This window comes from Balaenoptera ricei, chromosome 17 (genome assembly GCF_028023285.1).
Source record: "Balaenoptera ricei isolate mBalRic1 chromosome 17, mBalRic1.hap2, whole genome shotgun sequence".
Taxonomy (NCBI): domain Eukaryota; kingdom Metazoa; phylum Chordata; class Mammalia; order Artiodactyla; family Balaenopteridae; genus Balaenoptera; species Balaenoptera ricei.
The window spans coordinates 57,226,615-57,241,099 of record NC_082655.1 but is presented as its reverse complement, the minus strand read 5'-3'; positions in this window follow the sequence as shown (position 1 = coordinate 57,241,099).

Sequence of the window (14,485 nt, the reverse complement as noted above, 5' to 3'; positions counted from 1 at the left end):
AATTTCAGTGTTTTGCACATGTATTAAGAAAATCATTGCCTATATTTGGAACTTCATTTATTTAAATCAGATATTTCTATACTCACTTAAACATAGACTTTATCCAAGTATTACAGAGTTTCCAAAATGGTGATCATCAGCCTGAACTGAACCTGGAAATGTCTTTTGTTTGTTTCATGCACTGTTTAATATGTTAAAATAGGAAACAAAATGATTTCCAGCTTCTCTTGAAAAGAGGGAATATTGGGCAAGAAGGATTCCAAGTCTCTGTGTGGAAATCATCAAATAGTGCTAAAGAGTTGCTATCTCCTTAATATAAGATATTCTATTTTCAGTAACCCAATCCTTTGTATCTTCCTGACACTGAGACACAGTGTCACATGCAGAACTAAGAACAAAATATGTTGACACTATATTACCAGAAGTTTTTTCATGAAGTTCACTTTCCTCTTTTGTGTTATGAGTCCTGACTACCTTAGGCTATTGATTTGTGACTTTTATTGAGTCACTTAATTCCTACTTTTGGGTTGTTTATAATGAGTTCTTATTGAAACTTCTTCACTGCTTATACATCCTTTAAATGATGCTGTTCCTATCAGGAAAAACAAATAGGATTGCATTGTGGAAGGCCTTCTTTTCCTCCCGCAAAATCTTCCTAAGAGGCTTCTAATCTCAACTTTAGAGTGAAAAGTCTTACATCTCTATCTCTAGACCATCTTTCTCTTTATTTTCTTTGATGTTTTGGTTTCTATATCTCACTTCTTATTACACATCCCCATTTGAGTTTAGTGTAGATATCTCTTATTAAACTGAATTTTTCATACTATTACCAAGGTTTGATCTTCCTTCTATATTCCTCAACTCAGATTATGGAACTATCATACTCTAGCTATCAAAAAATAGAAACATTAGTGTTTTCAATCTCTCTCATTCTTTTCAACTCCTAAGTCCTCAAAAGTAACCAGCTTATGTTCATTTGACCTCCGAAATTTATTTTTGACTTAAAATTTTGATTTAAAATACACTTACCACCAATGCATGTACTAGAAACATACAATATAATGGAAATAAGATAATTTTCTTGACTTCCAAATACTCTTAATTATATCTATGAATAGAAAATTGCATTTTAATGTGACATGAAAAATGTGAAAATTATACAGAGGATGTCACAGGACTCATAAGAATGTCACCTAGGTTATACCGAGTGGGCTGGTATGGGAACTGATGGTGTTGCTTCAACTGAATGATGCTACAATTGAGTTCAGCAATGATAAATTTAGGGAATGGGAATTCCATGTATAGGGAATAACCTGAAGAGATAGAAGGGAAGGGTACATGTAGGAAAATTTAAAAACAGCATAGTTTGCTTGATGATAAAGTTTAACATAGGAAGTCTTTTATATAAGTTAGAGAAACAAATAGGAATTTCATTATGCAAGGCCTGGACTTTATTTTCTCAAGAGAGGATTTGAAACCACTTAGGCAAAGAAGTAATAAAGTCAGAGATGCAATTTAGTAAGAATATGGTTGAGTGTTTTTCCCAAATGGAAGGAGTCCAATTAAGGAGATAATACGATGGTTATGAAAACAACTTCTGAGGGAGTGAAATCAAGTGGTTATAATAAGGACATAGAAAATTTAATCTGGTAAATATTTAGGAGTTAAAATCTGATGATCAAATCAAATGTAGGAGTGAGACAAAGAGACAAATAAATAATAATTTTTTAGTTTTCTAGATTTGGTGATTGAGTAGTTGGTGCTGTGGTTGACAATAGTAACAAGTATGTTTTGAACTGGAAAGGTGTTTGTGGTAACAGAAAAAGGCAGGTAGTTGTGTAATATGGCAGTATGATTCTATTTTTTATAAAACAAAAATAAAACTCCTATAAGCATTCATAAGTATTAATAAATTCTTACAAAATTTTTCAGTGGAGAATTATAAGTAGAAATGCTGATTATTTGATATGAATGTGGGTTATTCATACTAGACCAGCTGAATGTGCTGAGTTTGAGAGCTTTATAGGAGCTCTAGAGCTATTTAGATGCTCAAGCCCTGCCATAAATATATGTCACTTTTCCACTGAACCAAATAAATATTTTTTATTCCTATTGATAAAATCAGGTGTAATAATAATTATGATAAAATAATAGCCATGTACTCACCATGTGGAGGTATCGTGGTAGGTTTGTTATATTCTTTATGATTCTCACAGCAACCACAAAACATTTTACAGGATCAGAAACTAAGGCTTAGAGAGGCTAAGTGTAAAATGCCAAATTTACACTTAGGTGCCTAAATTCAAAGCCAGTTCAGTCTGAACTCTTAAACACTAATTTATATATCGCATATATATGTAACATGATTGGCTACAATTAGGAATTCAGTCTTTCTGAAGTCTGCACAAGGGGGAAGACACCTGAGCAATTTCACTTTCCTTTTAGTTTATTTGTAGGTGCTTAGGAAAAAAAAAAAAAAAAGACATACAATATATAAGTACTATAATTTGTTTTTGGTAGGTAACTTACATATGAGGCTTGTTTGGGCGGCTGCAAAATGAGTACATCTCTGCACCCACTGGACAGAATATTTAGAAGTCTTAATAGGGTTCAGTCACTATCCAGTCCAGACGGTCTCAACAACACATTACTCTCTCAAGGCTGTACCACTGAAATGACTCCAAGTATGGGAACAGTGGGCCAAATGTACATTCCAAGTACAGGGGATGGGATAAGGAAACTCTGACTGCCTGTGTCCAGTTTATGGTTCAACAAGCAGTCATGTCCTCTCAGTGACCTACTCTAACAAATACTTAATGCCTTGTGACCTGCTGTAACAATCTACATGCTCCGCCTCTTCCACAATGTGGCCTGAGTGGTCAGCAAAGTGTTTCATTAGCATGCAGGTAGCTAGTTTGGTGGCTATCTGGCTGCACTGGAGGTGGGTACCATAGCAACAATATTGGCACATGTAAGAGAAGGGCATGGAAGATTTATTCAGGGATTAGGATAATGATTTTTCTAATTATGAAAAGTAAGGTGATTTTATTTTACTTCTTACTTTATTCTTGTCTTCTGATGTTTTCTTGTGGTCCCAGAATTTCATCCTGATCTTTATTGTTGCAACATAAGAAAATATCCCTTCTTGGGAAAAAAGTGCCTAATACACAGGTAAGCATAATGTCTCACAAATATGAATTGGGATACTTAGTAAATGTTTGCGAGTTAAATTTATATTAAGAACTGGTATATCAGACACTAGAAAAGAACATGCTTAAAATGTGATTTTATTATCAAATATGGCTTTTAGTACAGAATCTATCTTAAGAGCATGCTAACGTCTTTCTCACGGAAGTGGTAAAGTTGTCCTTTTAAAATTTAACATAAAAATTAAAAATATTATGAATATTCCCGAACCTTCTCCTTGCCATTATGTAGACTATATGACAAAGGTTCTATGTGGACTTGATCTAAGGAATGATTACTTATAATCATTAACATAAGTGAACAAAGAGCATGGCACAAGGATGACCCCAGCCTGGACTCGATTCAACACAAAGGCAACAAAAATACATTTCAGTCAGTCTCATGAAGCTTCAGAATGCTCATATCATTTCACATTTGAAGTCAGTAAAGAACACAAAAGAAGAGAATAATAACAAGTAAATATTATAGCCATACTTATTTTGTCTTTTGCCTTTCACAAAACAAGCTGAAAGTGGTAAATGTACTTTCAATAATGAGATGTAATTTTACCATGAACAGAATATCCCAAATAATATGTAAGCTGCAAAGAACCATTATATGTATATCTATATATCCATATTTATTAATGTGAGCATTTCTTCCAAATAATATTCCTTTAATGAATCTTTTTGTGACTCAAAATTACCTTTAAAAATATTATTAAATTACTGGTTTTCTATTTGATAATAGACAATCAACTTTCACAATTTCTTAACAATAACACTTTTCTAAACTTAAAATTCTCCATATAATTATGAGTCATGGGCTTCCCTGGTGGCGTAGTGGTTAAGAATCCACCTGCCAATGCAGGAGACACGGGTTTGAGCCCTGGTCTGGGAAGATCCAACATTCCACGGAACAACAAAGCCCGTGAGCCACAACTACTGAGCCTGCACTCTAGAGTCCGCAAGCCACAACCACTGAGCCCATGTGCCACAACTACTGAAGCCCACGCACCTAGAGCCCATGCTTCCAACAAGAGAAGCCACCACAATGAGAAGCCTGTGCACTACAACGAAGAGTAGCCCCCGCTCGCTGCAACCAGAGAAAAGCCCACGTGCAGTAACGAAGACCCAATGCAGCCAAAAATAAAATAAAATAAAATAAATAAATTTATTAAAAAAGAAAATTATGAGTCACTAGCTTGTATCAAATTAACTTTTCACCAAGAACAACTGTAAAGCACAGATTTAAAAACAGAAAACAAACAAACAAACCGAAAAACCTTACTGATCGGAAGCATTGGAGAGTATCCAGGGCAGCCAGCAATTGTTAGGACAATATCCTAATAAACGGAATACAGAAGATGAGCCCTGCTTTCCACAAATTTTCCCCTTGAGATATTGTTTATTGCTACGTGGCTGAGGGCATAGAGACTAAGCAGAAAGCAAAAACTCAGAACTCTTGTCAGTCTTACAGAGCTAAGGAAACATGATAATATGAAGTACAAGTCTAACCAACCCAGTCAGAATTGGAAGGACCAAGATCCTCAAGAAACATAAAACACTGAGAAGTGTGTCTGATTTTCTAAGTTGACATTCACTGTAAGGCATTTGTCAATTTTAAACTGTTGTGGAATGAGAGACCAAGAAACCAAGAAGACAGCTAGAGCTATGAAACTAAAAGCTTAAGCAGATATTTTGTCTGGTTTAATGTGCTGGGAAAACAAAATTGTGAGTTTAGTCTGTCAAGGAGGAAGGGTCCAAGTAATTGCCCCAGTATTTTATTTGAACCCCTTGAAAAGCTACACCTGAAGAATAAGGACAAGGCAGAAATAGACCATACCTCAAAGAGACTAAAACCCAGCTTCCTGGGAATTCCCTGGTGGTCCAGAGATTAGGACTCAGTGCTTTCAATGCTGAGGGCTGGCATTCAATCTCTGGTTGGGGAACTAAGATCCCACAAGCTGTGTGGCCAAAAAAAAACAAAGGAACAGCTTCTTACTATATTAAAAATTAAAATCCTGATTGGATCAAAATGATTTGTCCATATTCTAACTGCCAACTAGGGGGGAATTGAGGAGAGTAAAAATCTCTCTGAAAGAAGATAAAATCGCCAGAGCATAGTTTTTCTAATATTTTATTCACAATGTCTGGAATTCAATTAAAAAATTATCAGACATATTAGGATCAAGGAAGAAATGACTGCAAACCAAAGAAAAAAACAGATAATAGATACAGACCTACAACCAAATATTTTACTATTTTATTCAGTCTAAAATATCACTCATTAATTTGTTCATGAAAACATTGATATAATAGAAAATTTTATCAGAGAAATGAAATCTCCAAAAATGGTCAAATGGAAAATACAGTAACTGACATTAAGAACTCAATATATGTTGAATTATAGATTAGACATAAGAAAAGGGATAAGTGAACTTGAAGAAAAGAAAATAGAAAATATCTTTACTGAAACACAGAAATAAGAGGAAGAAAAATATAAAAGTTATTGTAAGAGATATATAGGTTATGGTGAAAGCATTAATATACATTTAATTTAAATCACAGAAGAAGAGAAGAAGAATAGACAAAAGTTGTATTTAAATTGGTTCTAGTCAATTTTCCAAAACTGAATCAAGACATACAAACCACAGGTTCAAGAAGCTCTAGGAATTTAAAATACCTAGGCATAGATTAATGAAACTGCTAAATTTCAAAGATAAATTATACTAAAAGTAGACAACGACAAAAGATTTATTATCATCAAATGGTTAACGTTAAGACTGAGAACTGACCTTTTGAGAAGAGTAAGGCTGCAATTCAGAGAGTAATAGTATAACTTCATTGTGCTAAAAGGAAACAAATGCCAGCATAGAATTCTATAGCCAGCAACAATTTCTTTACAAATGAAGGTGAAATAAAATATTTCAGACAAAGAAAAATAAGATTTCATAGCCAGCAGATGTGTACTACATGAGAAATAAAATGATCCCAGATGAAAACACAAGAATTGAAGAAGAAATCAAGAGTAATGGGAAAGATAAGTAGATCAATAGATGTAAGAACAACAGTAATATCATCTGTTGATTTTAAATGTATGTAGAATTAAAAATACATGACCATAATAATGCAAAAGACAGGAGGGGAATAAAATAAAATGTTGAAGACTCTTGTGTATTCTGTTTAACTTATTTTGCTCTGATTGTTATTGTCTTTTTTCTTTTCTGTTTGTGAGTTTAATTAGCTTTCTAGTTTATGAAGGTGAGTTATGAGGTCACTGATTTGAGACGTTTCTTCTTTCTACTATACGCATTTAGCACTGTAAATTTCTCTTTAAATTTGGGTGTATCCCATAGACTTTTATATATTGTGTTTTCATTTTCTTGTAGTTCAAAATAGATTCTAATTTCTATTTTGATTTCTTTTTTTGACCCATTGGGTATTTTAAAATCCATTATTGTGTCTCCAATTTTTTTTGAAACTGTGGTATTTATTACAATCAAGCAATCAGATATCCTTGTTCATGAAGAAGAATAATTAGACTTGGTTGGCTTAGATGTATGCATTTAACACATGATACAGAGACTAATAGATGGATAGATCAATAGATAAACAGACAGTTGATTCTCATTATTTGCAATAGTTATGTTCTATAAAGTTGCTTAAAACAATGAATTAGTGCATATCATTGTTCCTGTGAGCACTTAGGCACAACATTTTATCTAACAATTTATATATAACATTGCTTTATGTGTGTTTCTGTTTAAAGTCATCTTATTTAATATATATTTTGATTCATTAACATCAAATTCACAGTACTATAAATCTTCCTTGAACGAACATACATATTTCCTTCAGAAGGCACACGACAGCTTTCTTGCACTTAGGAACATTAGACAACACTGCAATACTATGTTTGGGAGCATTTTAAATAGAAAAATCACCAATGAAAAAGAAAATGTGAAAAATGTGGTACTAAATCGACTGTGAAAAAGACACTTGTTTACAGTATGGTAGCTGAAATAAGAGGGCAGATCATAGCCATGTTCCACTGTACCATGTGTGCAGTAACTACAAAAGTGCTGCAAGTATTGATTTGAGGTTACAAATAAATTTTTGTGAGTAGGCAAATTTGCAAATACTGAATCTCTGAATAATCAGGATCCACTATATATGCGTTAGTGGTATCATTAAATAGAGTCTTGTGAAACTTATATGGTTCAAGCATGGAGGTGAAGAATTTAGGTCCCCTGTGAATTCTGAAACTGTCTATTTTGTCATTAGATACATTGACTGGAATCTTTGCGGACAGCAGACATTTTTTCTTGGATGACTTTTTGTGGTTTAACTTCCAGAATTCTGTACATCACTCCTCCCACCTTGCTCCACTCTAGGGTTTCTAGCCTACCTCTACTTTGACGATTTTGTACTCCTATAAACAAAAACAAAAATGCATTCCTCTTTTGTTCTTTCATAATATACTTTGAAATCATCAGCAAAGTAAAAATGAGTTTCTTATTCCAGGAGGAAAAGAACAACTTAATCCTCCAATTCTCACAGGAAGTGAGTGATGATACTCTATCTTTCAAGTCAATAAAAAACTAACCAAAAAGAAAACAGCTAGGTTTCCTTCCACATTTAAAAAGGATAAATATTTCTATCTTAAAACATATTTTTAAGGGCAAATTCTCAAAGTATATATGAGAGCAATACAGACACACGCACATATATATATAAAATGTACAAAATTTTCAATTAAGAATTTTGGTAAGTGGGATATAACTTATAAATACTAGGTCAAATAGTAAAATGGTGAAATCCACACAAGTCTGACTGAATGACTGTACTGTTTTTGTAATATCATATATAAAAGTTTAGAGTCATATCTGAAAAAGTTTGTTTCAAAAACCTTAAACATGGGTTTCATATTATAAAATCTTTAATTTGAATTGAGTTAAATTCTTCTTGTAATTCCAGATATACTTCCATTTTTTTACTGATGAGAATTTTTTGGAAATATCATTTGATCATTTGTAATTCCCAAGTGCAAAATGATTTGACTTGCAAAACAACCTTCAAGACACACATGGCTAAATAACCATAGTTTTCTGGTTTTTCAAAAGATAATAAGAACTATTTAGATTAAAATGTCAATAAATATTATATCCCCTGTTGCATAGATTTAAATGAAAAAGATGACTACAGTTTAAGAAAAATATTAATGATGTGGATAATTACTTTTCTTTGGAACTTATACTTTTTTGAAAAATCATTCAGTGCCATAGGACCACTCAACTTTATTTGGATTTGGACCATGGATGCATAATATTATAATGTGTAAGACTGGCTCAATATATATTCTTTCCCTTTTAAGGAAACTGAGTGACATTAAATTCATAATGTATGGACAAATTTCAGGCTCAGCAGATATCCATTAATCTGTCAACATTATGTTTCTTTTGGAGCATCCAAGAAATTTAAACCAGTAAAGCTTGCTGAGAGGGTACTAAAATATATATTGGAAAAGAAGAGCCATGTCCTCCTAAAAGCAGGTTTAACATGGGCATTAGTATATTACTAAGTACAAACTGCACCTCCCTGTTTACCATATATTATTTTCCAGGATATCTTTGGGAATTTATGACAATTATTCTTTTGCTCTCTTGACATACAAAAATGCTATAGGTATTCCCAATGCTTTTTTCCTACATATATCAAATGTTTTTGTTAGTAAAGAAAATGCATGACTATGTGCACATGTACATATGAGTGAAAGGAAATCAGATATTTTGCCAAGAAGTAAAATCCTGCATTTTACATTTAAGAAACATACATTGTCCTTTATTATTTATTATGTCATAGAGAAGAATCATTTTACTCTCACAGTTTACAAATAGCACTTAGTAGTAATGGAGTGATTGATAAGTTAGAAAAGTTCCCAGCAATGACTTGCATTTTTTCAGCAATCAGTAGACAAACATATAGATTTGTCAAGTGGAATGCTAAAGCACAATTTTAAATTGGGAGGTAGTGTTCTTAGAAAGCCATTATGATGAAGTGTCTTTTCTTTTTTCATTAGTTTTTAAGAGAGTTTTAGGACATTTAATTAGGTTAATTCATGCTCTCTAATGTACAAGAGAAAAATCTCTTAGATTTGCTTTTATTACTTGCATTTTACATATTATAAAATAAATCCACATTTATTGTAGAACACTTTTGAAAATATGCATCAGAAAATGAAGTAAAGTCTTTTATAACCTCACTAACCCAAAATAATCCCTCTTAAAATTAGGAATATACAATTCCATTTTAGTTATATAAAAATACATATATTTATGGAGAGGGGAAGACACAGAGAGAAAAAGAGTAAGAAGGACACATTTGTTATCTACAATTTTATTTTTTACAGCTACATTGATGGACTATATTATAGTTTATTTACATAATCCCACATTTCTTGTCAAATGGCTGTTTTCAATATTTTACTATTGTCAATAGTGCACCATTGTATATTCCTGTAGCTAAACCCTTGGTTACATCTGTAATTATTTCCCTTGGATTAATTTATAGTAGTAAGTGTAGATCATAAAGCAAAATATCTTTTAACCTTTGCTGATACATGTTGGTACAAATTGCCAAATACGTGAATAGATTCATTTTTCCAAATTGCTTTTACAGCAAATTGCGGACTTTACCATACTTACCTAAGTTTGATATTAGCATTGAAAATGTTTTCAAAAATATTTAAATTAGCATTGATTTAAGTAAACAATAGTTTAACATTTATGTTTATATATTATATTCAATATTTTAAAATTGTGTAGTAAAATCCTTTATACAATTTTATACATTTTCTACTGGGTCTTCATCTATTTTTTTAATACATTTATATAAAGCCTTTAATTAAAAAGACATTGGCTTGTCATCCATTATATTTTATGTATTTTTTTGTCAGTTATTTCTTTTTATATTATGCCAAATATTTCATAATCTAAGAAAAAATGCTTACATATACACAGGTAAAAATCATTTCTCATTTTCTTCCCTTGGTATTTTTTCTATTTGCTGAAAATGTTCTCATCTAATTATCCTATTTCCTTTTAGATATTTGCAAATATTTCCAATTTTTTATCAAGATTGTTAATTGATCTACAATTTATTTTTGTATTAGTAGAAGGTGAGGTTAAAATTTATGTATTTTTTTGAATAATCCATACTTTTTTGTAATAGAAAATGCTGTATTTGTCAAAATTTTAATTATTCTAAACTGTTTTTGAATTTTTAAATTTCGATTCACAGGGTTCATGTATCAGGCTACATATTTATTTTTCATATTCTTTTTCTTGGCACTGTAAATTTCTTTTTTATTTAAACAGTTAAATACTAACAAGAAAGATCTCAAAGAGAGTATCTGCACTTCCATGTTCACTGTAGCATTATCCTCATAGCCAGAACATAGATGCAACATTAATGCCCATCGACAAAAGAAAGGATAAAGAAAATGCAGTGTATACATACAATGGAATATGATTCAGCCTCAAAAAAGAAGGGAATTCTGCTATTTGCAGAAACATAGATGAAACTAGAGGATATTATACTAAGTGAAATTAGCCATTCCAGAAGGACAAACACTGCATATACCACTTACATGCAGAGTCGAAAATTGTCGAACTCAGTACCAGTGAGTAGAATGGTAGTTGCCAGAAGATGAGGAGGAGACAGGGGAAGATTTTAATCAAAGCACTAAGTTTCAGTTATACAATATGAATAAGTCCTAGACATCCTGATGTACAGGATAGTATCTAGAGTTAATTATACTGCATTGTATACTTAAAATTTTTCTAAGGGGGTAGATCTTATAGTAAGCATACTTATCAAAGATAACACTAATAATAAATAAAGAGAACAGTAGAAAAATTTTGGTGGTGATGGATATGTTATGGCATAGATGGTGGTGATGGTTTCACTGGAGTATACTTGCCTCCAAACTGATCAAGTCATTTAACTTAAATATGTACAGCTTTGTGTATGTCAATAATACTTCAATAACATGGTTGTAGAAAAGAATGTTTCAACCTTATTTTATTACTGGATAGAGGTACAGCTGTGTCAATGAGTGATCACATAAGAGTAAAGAAAATTTAATTAAATATTCAGATAATTAACATTAGCAAACAATAAGCCTGCAGTTAGACCAAAGGACCCTGTGCTTCCACCAAGCCTTATAACAGAGACATTATTTACTTTAGAAAATCAAAACAGCACTACTATTATTCCTACTGTTTTTTTAAAAAGTTTTATTGGAGTATAATTGCTTTACAGTGGTGTGTTAGTTTCTGCTTTATGACAAAGTGAATCAGCTATACATATACATATATCCCCATATGTCCTCCCTCTTGTGTCTCCCTCGCAACATCCCTATCCCACCTCTCTAGGTGGTCACAAAGCACCAAGCTGATCTCCCTGTGCTATGCGTCTGCTTCCCAATAGCTATGTATTTTACATTTGGTACTGTATATAAGTCCATGCCACTCTCTCACTTCGTCCCAGCTTACCCTTCCCCCTCCCCGTGTCCTCAAGTACATTCTCTACTTCTGCATCTTTATTCCTGTCCCGTCACTAGGTTCTTCAGAATTTTTTTTTTTTTTTTTTTAGATTCCATATATGTGTGTTAGCATATGGTATTTGTTTTTCTCTTTCTGACTTACTTCACTCTGTATGACAGACTCTAGGTCCATCTAACTCACAACAAATAACTCAATTTCGTTTCTTTTTATGGCTGAGTAGTAGTCCATTGTATAAATGTGCCACATCTTCTTTATCCATTCATCTGTTGATGGACACTTAGGTTGCTTCCATGACCTGACTATTGTAAATAGAGCTGCAATGAACATGGTGGTACATGTGTCTTTTTTTTTTTTTTCTTTTTTCTAATCAGTCATCAATTTTATACACATCAGTGTATACATGTCAATCCAAATCGCCCAATTCAGCACACCACCGTCCCCACCCCAGCGTGGTTTTTCCCCCTTGGTGTCCATACGTTTGTTCTCTACATCTGTGTCTCAACTTCTGCCCTGCAAACCGGTTCATCTGTCCCAATTTTCTAGGCTCCACATACATGCGTTAATATATGATATTTGTTTTTCTCTTTCTGACTTACTTCACTCTGTATGACAGTCTCTAGATCCAACCACGTCTCAACAAATGACTCAATTTCGTTCCCTTTTATGGCTGAGTAATATTCCATTGTATATATGTCCCACAACTTCTTTATCCATTCGTCTGTCGATGGGTATTTAGGTTGCTTCCATGACCTGGCTATTGTAAATAGTGCTGCAATCAACATTGGCGTGCATGTGTCTTTTTGAAATACGGTTTTCTCAGGATATATGTCCAGTAGTGGGATTGCTGGGTCGTATTGTAGTTCTATTTTTAGTTTTTTAAGGAACCTCCATAATGTTGTCCATAGTGGTTGTATCAGTTTACATTCTCATCAAGAGTGCAAGAGTGTTCCCTTTTCTCCACACCCTCTCCAGCATTTATTGTTGATAGATTTTTTGATGATGGCCATTCTGACTGTTGTGAGGTGATACCTCATTGTAGTTTTGATTTGCATTTCTCTAATGATTAGTGATGTTGAGCACCCTTTCATGTGTTTGTTGGCAATCTGTATATCTTCTTTGGAGAAGTGATATTTAGGTCTTCTGCCCATTTTTGGATTGTGTTGTTTGTTTTTTTGATATTGAGCTGCATGAGCTGCTTGTATATTTTAGAGATTAATCATTTGTCAAATGCTTCATTGGCAAATATTTTCTCCCACTCTGATGGTCGTCTTTTCCTCTTGTTTATGGTTTCCTTTGCTGTGAAAAAGCTTTTAGATTTCATCAGGTCCCATTTGTTTATATGTGTTTTTATTTCCATTTCTCTAGGAGGTGGGTCAAAAAGAATCTTACAGTGATTTATGTCATAATGTGTTCTGCCTATGTTTTCCTCTAAGAGTTTGATAGTGTCTGGCCTTACATTTAGGTCTTTAATCCATTTTTAGTTTATTTTTGTGTATGGTGTCAGGGAGTGTTCTAATTTCATTCTTTTATATGTAGCTGTCCAGTTTTTCCAGCACCACTTATGAAGAGGCTGTCTTTTCTCCACTGTATATTCGTGCTTCCTTTATCAAAGATAAGGTGACCATATGTGTGTGGGTTTATCTCTGGGCTTTCTATCCTGTTCCATTGATCTATATTTCTGTTTTTGTGCCAGTACCATACTGTCTTGATTACTGTAGCTTTGTAGTATAGTCTGAAGTCAGGGAGCCTGATTCCTCCAGCTCCGTTTTTCCTTCTCAAGCTTGCTTTGGCTATTTGGGGTCTTTTGTGTTTCCATACAAATTGTGAAATTTTTTTTTCTAGTTCTGTGAAAAATGCCAGTGGTAGTTTGATAGGGATTGCATTGAATCTGTAGATTGCTTTGGGTAGAATAGTCATTTTCACAATGTTGATTCTTCCAATCCAAGAACATGGTATATCTCTCCATCTGTTTATATCATCTTTAATTTCTTTCATCAGTATCTTAGAGTTTTCTGCATACAGCTCTTTTGTCTCCTGAGGTAGGTTTATTCCTAGGTATTTTATTCTTTATGTTGCAATGGTAAATGGGACTGTTTCCTTAATTTCACTTACAGATTGTTCATCATTAGTGTATAGGAATGCAAGAGATTTCTGTGCATTAATTTTGTACCCTGCTACTTTAGCAACTTCATTGATTAGCTCTAGTAGTTTTCTGGTAGAGTCTTTAGGATTCCCTATGTATGGTGTCATGTCATCTGCAAACAGTGACAGATTTACTTCTTCTTTTCTGATTTGGATTCCATTTATTTCTTTTTCTTCTCTGATAGCTGTGGCTAAAACTATGTTGAAATATATTGGTGAGAGTGGACAACCTTGTCTTGTTCCTGATCTTAGTGGAAATGGTTTCAGTTTTTCATCATTGAGAATGATGTTGGCTGTGGGTTTTTCATATGCGGCCTTTATTATGTTGAGGTAAGTTCCCTCTATCCCTACTTTCTGGCAGGTTTTTATCATAAATGGTGTTGAATGTTTTCAAAAGCTTTTTCTGCATCTACTGAGATGATCATGTGATTTTGAGCCTTCAATTTGTTAATATGGTGTATCACATTGATTGATTGGCATATACTGAAGAATCCTTGCATTCCTGGGATAAACCCCACTTTATCATGGTATATTATCATTTTAATGTGCTGCTGGATTATGTTTTCTAATATTTTGTTGAGGATTTTT